This window comes from Humulus lupulus, chromosome 4 (assembly GCF_963169125.1).
Source record: "Humulus lupulus chromosome 4, drHumLupu1.1, whole genome shotgun sequence".
NCBI classification, from domain to species: domain Eukaryota; kingdom Viridiplantae; phylum Streptophyta; class Magnoliopsida; order Rosales; family Cannabaceae; genus Humulus; species Humulus lupulus.
In genome coordinates this window covers 95,517,414-95,532,547 of record NC_084796.1, presented here as the reverse complement: position 1 = coordinate 95,532,547, position 15,134 = coordinate 95,517,414, and positions in this window count along the sequence as shown.

Genomic DNA, 15,134 nt, shown 5'->3' with positions numbered 1-15,134 from the left:
GACAATCCTTCTTGAAGTGCCCAACCACATCACATAAGAAACATGCCCTTGCTCGGCATTCTCCCAAATGATGCCTCTTGCACCGAGCGCATTCTGGGTACGTCTTCCAGCTTTTCTTCTTGTTTGCTCCAATAAGTGGAGATACCATTATTTGAATTTCCTGCTCTCTAGCACTCTTCTTCTCATCTCTTATGCTCTCAACAACAAGAGCCTTCTCTACCACCGGAGCATAGGTAGAGACTTCATGCACTGGGGCAGCTCTAATGCCCTGAGCTATTCCAGGATTCAATCCTTGAATAAACCTTTCCTTCCGAGCTACATCTGTGGGTACCAGATCAAAAGCAAACTTAGCCAACCCATCAAATTTATTAACATACTCGGTTACTGTTGCATTACCCTGAAAGAGATTCAAAAACTCATTCATCTTAATAGTCTTAGCTACATCACAATAATACTTTTCATTAAACAGCTGCCTAAACTCTTTCCAGTCCATCATAGCTGTTTCTCATGTTTGGGATACTACTTCCCACCATGTCCGGGCATCATCTCGCAGTACATATGTCGCACAAGCCACCCTATCGTGACCTACCAGCCCCATAATGTCAAGAATGGAACTGATCATGGCCATCCATTACTCAGCTCTGAATGGATCAAGGCCTCCCTCGAAGGGTAATATTCCTGGAAACTTCCACAGAGAAATTCCCATCTGTTCTCAACCCTAGGCTGAGCCAAAGTTGATGCCACTCCTGGCATAACAAAGGAAGAAGTGTTCCCCAACAGATTCCACTGTTGCTTTAAACACCTAATCTCTTCCTCATGCCTCTGTAATCTTGATTGCAAATCTGTGATCATCTGCTAAAAATTCATAGGAGCAGATGAAGAACTGATACCCTGGCTATAATTCTCAGCCTCTGTATAACCACCCCCAGGCCTCAATATCTGCCTTGGCTATAAACCTGCTGATTGAATCTGCAGTCAATAACTTGACCCATTAATCATTATGAGCATATCAAGAGCTTTCCCCACAGGAACAATCTTACCACACCACAATCACAAACCACTTGCAGTGCTAAAAACATGCCCATGACATTCATACATCAATCATAATCCCTGCTCTTCAAACATTCACACCATGCCTCCAACTCCAGCATGTAGATATCACAATTGCATATTTATGGAGCAGATAATCATATGATCACATTCATATACATAATCACGGAGCATATAATCATATAGTCAAGAGCCAGGCTCTATCAGAATCTCATGCACCCTAATACAATGTGCAGGTAAAGCATTTACATTCTATTTAAGCAGTTCAACACATAACTATAGAAATAGTTACCATTCCCTGAGTGAAGCAATCTTCAGTGACGAGTGTACATGCCCAGCTTGTCTCCAGGAACCCATAAACCTTGACAGGCTCTGATACCAAAATTGTAACGCCCCAACTATAGGGACCGTTACGGTGCAAATTGCAAACAGTGCTAAACTCGCTAATCGAGTCATTTGGCCATAAATGTGTAACTAAGTATGATTAGCGGTTTAGGGATTAAAATTTTTGGTTAAGATACAACGTTTCACTAAAATGTTTACTGTATACACTGGGATCCCAAAAATATAATTTAAAGGTATATACAACAAAATATTTACAACCAGCCGATCTAAGCGGCAAAACAAGGTTTAACCCTAGTACCTCTCCATCAAACCTCGGCTGTGGCGGTCGAGCAGCTGCATATTTACACATTGTCACCTAAGCTCTCCAACTCAAGGATGGTCCAGCTTTCTTTTGCCTTTACCTGCACCACATAGCACCCGTGAGCCGAAGCCCAGCAAGAAAACTCAATATGCTCATGAACGGTCATATCATGATATCAAATTATATCTGGCATGCCTAGCAAACATAACTTTATTCAAGCATGCAAATGAATTCAGACCATGCTGGGGTATCCAGGATAAGAAATCATGCTCTTCTGATTGGATGACTATCAAGTCAAGCCTAATCAGATGAGTGTTTCGACACTTGAGGTTCTGGCAAACCATACTGAGTGACCAACAAGCAAGTCACTACGAGGCTCAGCACCCAAAGCCATGCAAATGATGATCAAAATAATCTTACAGAGCTTATAGCTCTGAACAGATGAGTGAATATCACTTTTAGGTTCTGTTAACCATACTGAGTGACTGACAAGCAAGTCACAATGGGGCTCGGTGCCCATAGCCGTGTAACGAAACTGTTACCTGGGATTTCCTGCAATGGCTCTAACCAGATGAGTGACTGATGGGTAGTCACTAACTGATGGGTAAGTCTCACGGACTCAACACCCACAGCCATGCGACTAAATAGTCACTGTGGCTCTAAATGACTAGCCTTTAGCTAGACAAGCGCTTATAGTATTCATCAAACTTGAGGTCGGTCCGGCATCAATGCTCTTTGAGTCATTCAATGCAGATATAGATTAGATCTAATCTTTCTTGGCTTGCACTGAACAAGCTAAGGTCGTCCTGACTTATGAGTCAGCACTGTGTGACCAGTGCCCAGTACCACTGCCGAACCTAACTAATGAGTCACAGCTTCACAGTTGATACTGACACCTTTGCCAATTCTGACTAATGAGTCAGAACCATGCACAAGTAAGCAATGCTACCAAACATATTTCATATGTCGAATATTCAAATGTAGGGCATTCAACATGCCTACTTAATAGTCGCTAGCACAATTATGATCATGCACAAACACAGAGACACAAGCTCTGATCAATCTCATAGTCAATATTCATGGCATGCCCTAATCACATGTTAATCATGCATCACATGCATCACACTTAATCATCCAGCATGCCTCAGTGATAACCATTGCTAAGCATTCAATATGCTATCAATGTTTACATTTAAACATCTAACATGCATCAAGAATAACCATGCATGTCACATATGGGGTGCAGTTTTCTTACCTTTGGTCCAAGCACGGGTTACCAATAAACGAGCCACAAGAACGATCCTGATTCCAAGCCCCTAGTGATAACCTAGTCACAACCAAAATATAAAACATCATCAAAATGAGTAAATAAATACTTCCAAACCCAACCCAAGCCTCCGGGACATCGAATCCCACTCAACTAGGTAGTAGGATCAATCCCAGGCCCTTAGAGTTAAGTTCCCATCACAAAAACTCACATTTGGCATTTTTTTCCCTTAAGGGCCACGGCCCGCCCCTCTGGCAAAGCCTCCTCCACCTTCATCAAGCTAGGGCCGCAGCGCCCTAGAACAAGGTCGCGGCCCAACCTTGCACCAGCCTAAAATCCTCGTTTTTCCACTTTTAAAACCTTCCAAAAACCTATCCAAACATCTCCAAATCCCAAAATCAAAGTTCCCAAACATTCCCATGATCCAAAACCCATAAAACCCAAGCTTCAATTCTAACAAAAACTTATCAAAATGCAAAATCCAATTCCAGCTTAAAAACTTTTAAAAACATAAAACTTGAATTACCTCCAATTGAGTTGTTCCCAGCTAAATCCTCTGGTTAATAAGCTTCTAATCTTTCCTAGGATCACTATGCCTCGATCCCCGCTTAAATCCGAGTCCTAGAACTCAAGTTACCTTCAAAAACACGATCGGAAGACGAAAAGGAAACTTTAAGGGAGAGAGAACGTATAGAACGTTCTTTTTATTCTTTTAAAAGGTTACTTCAAGCTTAAGTAGTCTCAACCAAATCCTAACGCTCGGGGTCCTGAAAACACCCCGGGAACATTATAGTCAAAACCTCTAGAATTTCCCCCTAATCTTACTACCTCCCAGTTTATCACCAAATATTAATTCCCATTACCCAATAACTTGGTAATGCTCTAAATACCCCTTGACTCACTTTGAGTCAAGAATAAATCCCATTGTGACTTTCCCTCTAGCTTACCTCCTAGGATCATCTTGTGCTGAGTAACCCTAGCATAACCAAGCAATAATAAAGCACCACACACATATCACATTTATGCCAAATATGCCCGAAATGGCCAAAATATGAAAATCACCCAATTACTCAAAAATGGGTTCACATGCATATTTAATACACCTAAACATGCATATTATCATTTAATAACATAATAAAGCAATCATGGCCCTCTCGGCCTCCTAATCAAGGTTCTGAACCTTATTAGGAAATTTGGGGCATTACACCCCTGAAATCTCTTCCTTCGACTCTATTGATTCTCACTCGATTCCAATGCTTCCAAACCCCATTTTTGATGCCAAATGTACCCAATAACCATCCTCACATGCCCCAAGCATCACAACCACAAGAACCCTAACCAAAACTCCAATCGATTCCCAACTTTCCAACTCAAAAACCAGCTGAAACTTAACTAGGAAAACAGAGCAAAACAAGTGTTTTGATGGATAAAAACTCACCTTAATCTCTACAACACACTCTCTTCAATTGTGGAGCAATACCCTAGCTTATCACAGCTTGGTTCCTTGGCTTGGTTTCTCAAAAGAGAGCTTGAAAATTCAAAGAGAAATGGGGGAGAAATGATGTACGGGAGAAGGTGATTTTGGTGCTCTATTTTGAGAAGGTTTTTACAGTTTTCTAAGCTTAAATGGTTGAAAAATCCTTTAGGGTGAAAAGACCTTAATGCCCTCAAGTCTAAAATAAACCTTAACAGCCACCAAGGGAAAACCCGTCCTTTCACACCTATTTCATTAATCATAATTAAGACCCTCCAATTCCCGCTATTCTCAATATTCTCACATACCAATAAATCATATCCCATTTCCCTTTAATTCCCGGTAGTGTTCTAATCATTAAAATCACCCCGAGACTAACCCCTAGCCCCGAAATTAATCCCGTTATGACCAGACCAAACACTTTCATTTCATGATCGTCTCATGCCGAAAGGCTCGAACAAATCCACATATAATGTGGTACCATTTATAACTCACCCACATGCACGAAAATACACAACTACGCCCTCAACGGGCCAAATTACCAAAATGCCCTTATAATTAAAAATACACCCATATGCATGCATTTATCTTCATATTATAATATAATTCACATTAACACGCATATAATCATTTAATATCATAATAAATCAATTATGGCCCTCCCGGCCTCCTAATCAAGGTCTTCAACCTTATTAGGAATTTTGGGGCATTACATTAATCGAAGACTAGAGTTCCTGTTTACCTCATAGAAGATGATTTACTAGTTTATGCTTTACCAGTTGCCTCCTAGAACTTGCTTGCTTTCTTTTGTTATGATGATATATTCAGATAAAGTGTATGGTATGATATGATTATGATCTGATATGACATGTTATGAGCTTACTTTATGAAAGTATATTGTATTGTGTTTCTTTTAAATTGTTGTATTTTATTTGTAGTTCCTTACCAGAATTTTAGCTCACCCCCTTTACTTTCCCCCATTTAGGTAGGCAATAGGTTTTCTCATTGGCATGCACTGTAATGTGGGGCATTCCAAGACTTAGGCATGTATGTCGTGGGGCATCCAAGAATGATTAAACGATCTATATTAATGCCAAGAATACTTATGGAGTTGTTTATTTTATGTTTTATGTTTTATGTTTGATCATGCTACAGTGAGACTTAATCTTTTTTAAGAAAAAAAAACTTCATGAAAGATACTATACTTTTATATCAAACAAATGGGTCCATATTGCATGTTTTGTTAAGGTCCCAATGAACCTTTTAACAATTATGGTAATTTTCTAATAATTATCAATTGAGTATAAATTTTTACGAGAGAATAGAAAAGATCCAATAAACATAAACATGATTTAGACTGATCTACAAATGATCATCTATTATGATAAGAATTAAATCTTTATGTCAAACGGTAAGTTTATAAAAATAATTAATTCTCAATGGTCTTGTCATATATAATTTCTATTATATACAACACCTTTAATAAGAAGTCTATCCACACCAGCAATCCGAATCTAGATCACTTGCATCCTGTATGCTTAGTAAATCGTACTAGTAACTATACACTAAAGATTCCTTACTTTAATATGTTGTTGACTATTTTATTCATTATATATGATCTTAATTCTCTCGTACTAATACAAGATCATATTCTCATGAACAAATATGAAATTTTCTTGATATTATTATATAACTAATTCAAAAAATAATTATAATATTCAAATATAATAAAATTGTACTTTCATTTAAATCAACAAAATGTCTTTACATGCTTTTAGGGCATTAATCCTAAAAATCCCCCACTTGCCCTCAAAGCAAGTGAGGCATCTCTCTTAATCCCACGTTGCAAATATGAACCATAAACCACTTTGCCGGAAGCGTTTTGGTAAATGGGTCCACCAGGTCTTATTCTGACTCTGTCTTCATAATAGTCACATCACCTCAGTGCACAATCTCTCTAACCAGATGGTATTTTATTTCTATATGATTTCTTCTGTTGTGGCTTCTAGGTTCCTTGTAGTTAGTTACTACTCCACTGTTGTCATAGTACAGGGTTAGTGGCTTATCCATATCTTGAATGATTTCTAGATCAGTATAGACCTTCCTCAACAAAATTGCCTCCCTAACTGCTTCACAAGCCGCTATATACTCGACTTCCATGGTTGAATCTGTTGTACTGAATTATTTAATACTTCTCCATACTACAACTCCTCCACCAAGAGTTAACACTGACCTAGACATCGACTTACGATTATCTTCGTCTGATTGGAAATTAGAATCAGTGTCACTAGTATGGTTTAACTCACCCCATGAATATACAAGCATATAATCTCTCGTTTTCCTAAGATACTTGAGAATGTGCTTTACTACAATCCAGTGTTCCAAACAAGGATTTGATTGATAACAACTCACAATCCTTACTACACAGCATATGTTAGGCCTACTACACAACATAAATAGCATACATAAGACTCCCAACCACTGAAGCATAGGGATACTTTCTCATGTCCTCTTCCTCTTGAGGTGTCTTTGGACATTGCTCTTTGGAACGAGTAATTCCATGTCTGGTCGGTAACTGATGTAATGTCCCAAATTTGCTAAAAAGACTTCGTGCCTTGATTAGCATGCTGGGAGGGCAATAATTGAACTAATTGTATTACTACATGATTAATTATGACATATGTGTATCAGTACGTGATTACTTGGATTAAATTATTTTATGACTAGATATTCATGTTTAGGTGAATTAAATATGCATGTGGGCCTGTTCGTGTTGTTAAGGGTATATTTATAATTTTTGACCCATTGAGGGTATATATATATGTATGATATGTTGTGATATATCTGAGACCACAGTATTGTGGTGATATATTTGAGATGTGTGGTTTGAGGCGGTCCTACAACGGGGTCAAATACTCGGTTCGGGGAGAGCCTAGGGGTATTTTGGGAATGTAGTACATATTCAGGGTTACCGGCTAACAGGTAGCTATTTAGCGATAATTTGGGGATGCCGAGATTAATTGGGGATCTAAAGGAATAATCGAGGAATTCGTTGGAATGGGGCAAAGGATGGATTTACCCTTGGTGGTACTGAAGTGATAGAATTTACCTGAGGGGCATTTTGGTCATTGTGGTGCCAAGGGGAGTTAGACATAGACTTGGAACGTTGCAGAAAAAACCAAAAACTAGAAGGAATTTAATTTGCTCTTCCAAAACTCGGTTCTCTCTCTCTCCTTGGTGTACTTGGAGTTTTGGTGAAATTCTTAGGGAAATTTGCTAAGGATTTGAGCAACTTGAAGTTTGAAGTGCTTGGGGTTTAGCTCAGGGTCAAATTCTCAATTGAGGTAAGGATTTTATGCCGATTTTGTTGAGTTTTTCTATTGTAAGTTAAAGGATTTTGTTTAGGTTTAGACCTTGGTTTGGTTTTGAGTTTTGGTTAGTCTATTGTAATGCCCCAAATTTCTTAATAAGGTTCAGGACCTTGATTAGGAGGCCGGGAGAGTCATAATTGATTTATTATGCTATTTAATGATAATATGCATGTTTAGGTGTATTAAATATGCATGTGAACCCATTTGTGATTAATTGGGTGATTTTCATATTTTGGCCATTTCGGGCATTTTTGGCATATATGTGAAATGGGCGTGGTGCTTTGTTATTATTTGGTTATGCCAGGGTTACCCAGCAGAAGACGATCCTAGGAGGCAAGCTAGTGGGAAAGTCACAACGGGATTTAAGCTTGACTTGAAGTAAGTCAAGGGGTATTTAGAGCATTACCGGGTTATTGGGTAATGGTAATTAATATTTGGTGATAAATTGGGAGTTAGTAAGACCAGGGGGAAATTCTGGAAGTTTTGACTATAATGTCCCCGGGGGTGTTTTCGGGACCCCGAGCATTAGGTTTTATTGGAAGCTACTTAAGCTTGAAGTAACCTTTTAAGAAATAAAAAGAACGTTCTGTACGTTCTCTCTCCCAAAAGTTCCATTTTCGTCTCCCGATCGCATTTTCGAAGATAACTTGAGTTCTAAGACTCGGAATCAAGCAAGGATCGAGGCATAGCAATCCTCAGGAGAATTAGAAGCTTATTAGCTGGAGGATTTAGTTGGAAACAACTCAATCAGAGGTAATTCAAGTTTAAGTTTTAATTTTTTATTAGTTTTTAAGCTTGAATTGGACTTTGTGAATCGTTGGGTTTTTAGTTTGTTTGAACCTCGGGTTTTGGTGGTTTTGAACCATTGGGGAGTTTGGGAACTTTGATTTAATGATTTGGGAATGTTTAGACATGTTTTTGGGAGGTTTTAAAAGGTTAAAACGAAGGAAAAATGGCTGCCCCGAAGTTGGGCCGCGGCCCTGTTCTTGGGCGCCGCGGCCCTTGCTCGAAGAAGCAGGTGTCAGGATTTGGCCTTGCTGGGGGCCGCGGCCTGGGCTACGGCCCTAGCCTCAGAAGAACCCTGGGGGTCGCGGCCCAAGGTGCTAGGGCCGCAGCCCTTGCCCTGTTTTCACCCCGTTTGCTCGTTTTGACCCCGGAAACATGGTTTTAGGCCTCGGGATCATTCCTACTACCCGGATTAGTGAGGATTGATATCTTGGAGGCTAAGTTTTAGTTCAAGGGTTGGTTTTAGAACTTGAACTCATTGGATCACCATTTGTGGTTGTGACTGGGTTAACACTAGAGGCTTGGAATCGGGATCGTGCTTATGGCTCATTTGTTGGTAACCTGTGCTTGGACCCAAGGTAAGAAAACTACACCCCATATGTGACATGCATGGTTATGATTGATGCATGTTGAGTGTTTAAATGTAAACATTGATAGCATAATGAATGCTTGGCAATCTTGCCCATTTGCATATGATTATTGTTGAGGCATGCTGGATGATTAAGTGTGATGCATGTGATGCACGAGAAACATGTGATTAGGGCATGCCATGAATGATGAATATGAGATTGGTCAGAGCTTGAGTCTCTGCGTTTGTGCATGATCATAAATATGCTAGCAACTGTTTAGTAAGCATGTTGAATGCCCTATTCTTGGATAATTGGCATATGATACTCATTGAAAGCATTGCTTACTCATGCATGGCTCTGACTAATTAGTCAGAATTGGCAAAGGTGCTAGTATCAACTGTGAAGCTGTGGCTTATTAGTTAGGTTCGGCAGTGGTACTGGGCACTGGTCACATTGTGCTAACTCACTAGTCATGACAACCCTAGTGAGTAGTGCAAGCTATGTCGATTGGACCTAATCGACCCTCTACATTGAATGACTCAAAGAGCATTAATGCAGGACCGACCTCAAGTTCGATGAATATAAACAAGCATTTATCTAGCCAAAGGCTAGTCATGTAGAGCCATTGCAGGAAATGGGCACTGGGCCCCTAGTGACCTGGTTGTCAGTCACTCAGTATGGTTTACAAAGACCTCAAAGTGATATTCACTCATCTGATCAGAGCTATGAGTTCTGTATGATCATTTTGATCATCATATGCATGGCTTGGGCACTGAGGCCCCAGTGACTTGCTTGTTAGTCACTCAGTATGGTTTACCAGAACCTGTTGAAGGTTAGAGGCTTACCCAACAGCCAGCCTTCCACTTGAATTAGTGGCTTGCTTGTCAGTCACTTAGTATGGTTTACCAGAACCTATCGAAGGTTAGAGGCTTACCCAACAGCCAACCTTCCACTTGAGTTAGTGACTCGCTTGTCGGTCTCTTAGCATGGTTTATCAGAACCTCTAGTGTTACGACACACTCATCTGATTAGGATTGACTTGATAGTCCTCAAATTCAGAAGGCCAGGATTTCTTATCCTGGATACCCCTACATCTGTTTGAATTCATTTGCATGCTGAATAAAGCTTTGAATGCTAGGCATGCCAGATATGATCTGATATCACGATGTGACTGTTTATGAGCATATGAGTTTTCTTGCTGGGCTTCGGCTCACGGGTGCTTTGTGGTGCAGGTAAAGGCAAAAGGAAGTTGGACCATCCTTGAGTTGGAGAGCTTAGGTGATGACGTGTACATATGCAGCTGCTCGACCAATACTTGGGCGAGGTTTGAAAGTGGAACTAGGGCTGAACCCTGTTTTGCCGCTTAGAACGGCCTGTTGTAAACACTTTCTTGTATTAAACTCTGAAATTATATTTTTGGGATCCCAATGTATACAATAAACGTTCTAGTGAAACGTTATATCTTATCCAAAGATTTTAACCCCTAAACCGCTAATCACACTTAGTTACACGTTTATGGCCAAACGACTCGATTAGCGAGTTTAGCACTGTTTGCAATGTGCACTGTAGCGGTCCCTGGAGTTGGGGCGTTACAATTTTGGTATCAGAGCATGCCATGGTTTATGTGTTCCTGAAGACAAGCTGGGCATGTACACTCATCACTGAAGATAGCTTCACTCAAGGAATGGAAACTATTTTTGTAGTTATGTGCTTAGCTGCTTAAATAGATTGTGAATGCTTTACCTGCACATTGCATTAGGGAGCATGAGATTCTGATAGAGCCTGGCTCTTGACTATTTGATTATATGCTCCGTGGATATATTTATGAATATGATCATTTGATTACCTGCTCCATGATTACATAATTGTGATATTTGCATGCTTGAGTTGAGGCATGGTGTGGATGTTGGAAGAGTAGGGATTTTGATTGATGTATGAATGCCATGGGAATGCTTGTAGCACTGCAGTGATTGTGAATGTGGTGTGGTAAGATTGATCCCGTGGGGGAAAACTCATGATATGCTCATTGTGTCTAATGGGTCAAGTTATTGACTGCAGAACGGGTTTATAGCCAAGGCGGTTATGAGGCCTGGTGGTGGTTATTCAGAGGCTGGGAGTTTCAGCCAGGGGTTGAGTTCTTCATTTGTCCCTCAGAGTTTTCAACAGATAGTCACAGATTTGCAATCAAGATTGCAGAGGCATGAGGAAGAGATTAGGTGTCTGAGGCAACAGCAGAATCTATTGGGAAGCACCTCTTCCTATGTTGTGCCAGGAATGGCACCAGGTTTGGCTCAGCCTAGGGTTGAGAGCAGATGGGAATTTCTTTGTGGAAGATTCTAGGAATATTACCCTCCAGTCTTTGAGGGAGGCCTAGATCCATTCAGAGCTGAGCAATGGATGGGCATGGTCAGTTCCATTCTTGACAGTATGGGGCTGGTAGGTCACGATAAGGTGATCTGTGCGACATATGTATTGTGGGATGATGCCCGGACGTGGTGGGAGGTGGTATCCCAGACACGAGACATAGCTGTGGTGGACTGGAAAGAGTTTAGGCAGCTGTTTAATGAAAAGTATTATTGTGATGTAGCCAAGACTATTAAGATGAATGAGTTTTTGAATCTCTTTCAGGGTAATGCAACAGTAACCGAGTATGTTAATAAATTTGATGGGTTGGCTAAGTTTGCTTTAGACATGGTACCCACAGATGTGGCTCGGAAGGAAAGGTTTGTTCAAGGATTGAATCCTGGAATAGTTCAGGGCATTAGAGTTGCCCTAGTGCATGAAGTCTCTACCTACGCTGAGGTGGTAGAGAAGGCTCTTGCTGTTGAGAGCATAAGAGATGAGGAAAAGAGTGCCACGAGGCATGGAGCTCAGATAGTGGTTCCTCCACTTGGTGGAGCAAGCAAGAAGAAAAGCTGGAAGCCTTACCCAGAGTGCGCTCGGTGCAAGAGGCATCATCTGGGAGAATGCCGAGCAAGGTCATGTTTCGCTTGTGGCATAGTTGTGCATCTCAAGAAGGATTGCCCAAGGCTAAGAGAGTTTGAGAAAAAGGGGATAGACAGCTCGACTCCAGCTCGAGTGTTTATTCCAGAGCAGTTAGAGTCTGGGACTGGGACTAGCTCCTCAGGAGTGGTAGGTCAGTTTTCTTGTTTTGATTTCTGAGTTATGTTGTTTGGCCTTGGTGCCATGCTGTGCCTTTGTTTGTCGCTTATAGAGAGGTATAAAATTGATATGATGATCACATGTTTATGTTGTGATGGGAACACAGTATGGAATTGGAAGCTTAAGAGGTAAGTTGGGTTATGGAAATGACTCATCAGTGATATTGATAAAGCTGGTTATGACTGGCTTGGGTGTGATCAGAGAATAGAAAGCCTTGAGGCAGTTGGTGCTATGCATAGCTTTGGTATGCTGATGATATCTGTGTGAAGCTAGAGTTTTATGGCAGAGAGATGCATAGAACTCTTAGCTAGTGTGGTGGGTACCACTTAGATTGTACCAATGGGATCGGGACAGGCTGGACTAGTCTGTGAGTCTCTGGATATGTTTCCAGGGGATTTGTCAGGGTTTCTGTAATATGAAGAGATAAAATGGTGGTTTGATTAGTGCCAAGGATAGAGTTAAATTGAAGGCATTGTATTAAATGACTTAGTAGATTTGTAAGAACTCGAGGCTTAGGTATTGAATGAGATGGAATTCTCAAGAGTTGATCTTTGATCTGGTTAGTACCAGTTAGGGATCAGGGGAAAAGAATATGCAAAAGACTGTGCTTATAATAGATAGAGATTACTAGGAGGTGCTGGATGGTATTTTGAGAATTTGTTTAATGCTAAGTGGTTATGGATCAGATGAATAGAGCATTCGAGGGGTTATTTGAATGGGATTCGTGATCGTCTGGGATGGTGATAATGTGGTGTATTCTCTGTGGAATTTTCTAAGACCAAGGGATACCTTAGAAGGTGGGAGTGTCCTTGGATGAGCATGGTATTATATGTGTTTTATGGAAAGAGTTCTGAGTTTCTTTTTACAGATCAGAATCAATTGATAGGTTGTTATGACACCTTAGTGATACAGAGAAAAGATTGCTTAAGTAACACATTGGTGAAAGATTCTGACCAGAACTAGAGTAGAGTTTCTGGTGGGCCAGGTGACCAGTTTTGTGCTTGAGATTTTTATCTCAGAGAAGATTAAAAGGAATAAATGACTAGCCACCACAAGTGGGATAATATTGAGGAACACTGTACAAAAGTTTGATTTTGTCGCTTAGGTTGATTGTACCCTAACTTTTGAGATGTAAATATATTTTGAAACAATGATTTGGGATCCCAATGCATCACTTTTATAATTTTAATTAATGTCCAAACCTTTTCAATTAAAGTTTAATTAAATGAGTCTTTACATTGATTAATGACACTTTTCAGTCTAATACCTCAATTAGCGAGTTAATGACACATTTTAAAATTACATGGTAACGACTGTAAGGTAGTAAGGTGTGACAACTTGGTATCACAACGTGCCAAGGATTATGGTTCGTGGAGATTGATCGAACATGTACTCTCACTGCCAGACACAAGCTCGACTAAGGGTTTCATTGCTTGTCTGAATTGCACTATTTTCTTGATTAACCATGGCCCCTTCGACTGCTATATAATAATGTTATGTGTGCATTATATCAATTTGATATTTGTTGTTGATTGATTGAGTTGGGAGATGGTTTCTTTGGATGTTGTTATCGTGCCTAATGTGCAATGTCATTGATTGCAGGCATATTGAAGTTATGCCTCGGCAATTAACTAGATTCCACGGCAATATGGCCGAAGATAACAACCAGGGTTAGGACCCTCCACCTGCCCCACAAAACTGGCAACAGATGTTTGTAGTAATGCAAGCGAGACTTCAGAGAACTAAAGATGAACTCTAAGAGCTGAGACAGTAGGCTCCTCCTAAGGATGTTGGACTATAGGTCCCATAGGCTGTGGCACTAGTGCCAGCCCAGCCTGTGATGGAGAATACGTGGGAGCCTTTGTATGAATAGTTCAGAAAAAAACACCCTCCCACCTTTGATGGTGGTCCAGACCTACTGCGGGTAGAGCAGTTGATGAACATGACTTCTTCTATCTTGGATTTCATGAGGGTGGAAGGAAACGAAAGGGTGGCTTGTGCCTGTTACATGTTGAGGGAAGACGCCCGCATCTGCTCGGAAGTTGTGTCTCAGAGGAGGGATGTGACTATTATGACTAGGGATGAATTCTGGGATGTCATTAATGAGAACTATTACAATGTTGCTATTCTAGTTAAGTTTGAGCTAGATTAGAATGACCGTCACAGAATATGCTTTGAAGTTTGACCGATTGACTAAGTTTGCACCGGATCTGGTGCCTACTGATATGGCATGGAGGGATTGCTTTATACAGGGGCTGATTGTAATGAGAGCTCGGGACGTTAAGAAAACATTAGCATGGTAGTGGAAAAAGCCCTTACTGTTGAGGGTTCGAAGACTAGATATGGAAGGAAAGCACGACAAGGTGTGATGCTTGGAGGATGGTGCCTCCCTTCACTGGTTCTAGCCGAGGTAGTGGCCCCAGTGAGTAATAGTGAAAGGGACTAGATTCTTTTGTTCTTTCGGGTATAGATAGGAGGGCATAGGGTGCCTTTGGTGGTCGTCAGGGCAGGGGAGAGAACTGGGGAATTGTAGAGTCCAGCATGCTTTATATATGGGAGTGTCAGTCACTTGAGGAAGGACTACCCACAAGCCAGAAAGGATGAACCAAAGAAGAGTGACAACCTCACTCCAGCCAGAGTATTCAGCTTGACCCAGACCAAGGCGAGGCTAGTCCCTCAGTCGTGACAAGTCAGATTTCTAGTGCATGTTCTTCATTTACTGCATTGACAGATTTAGGAGCTACTCATTCACTTGTATCTGCTAAGGTGAGAGACCGTTTGTGTAGACCTTGTGATTTGTATGCTAGGA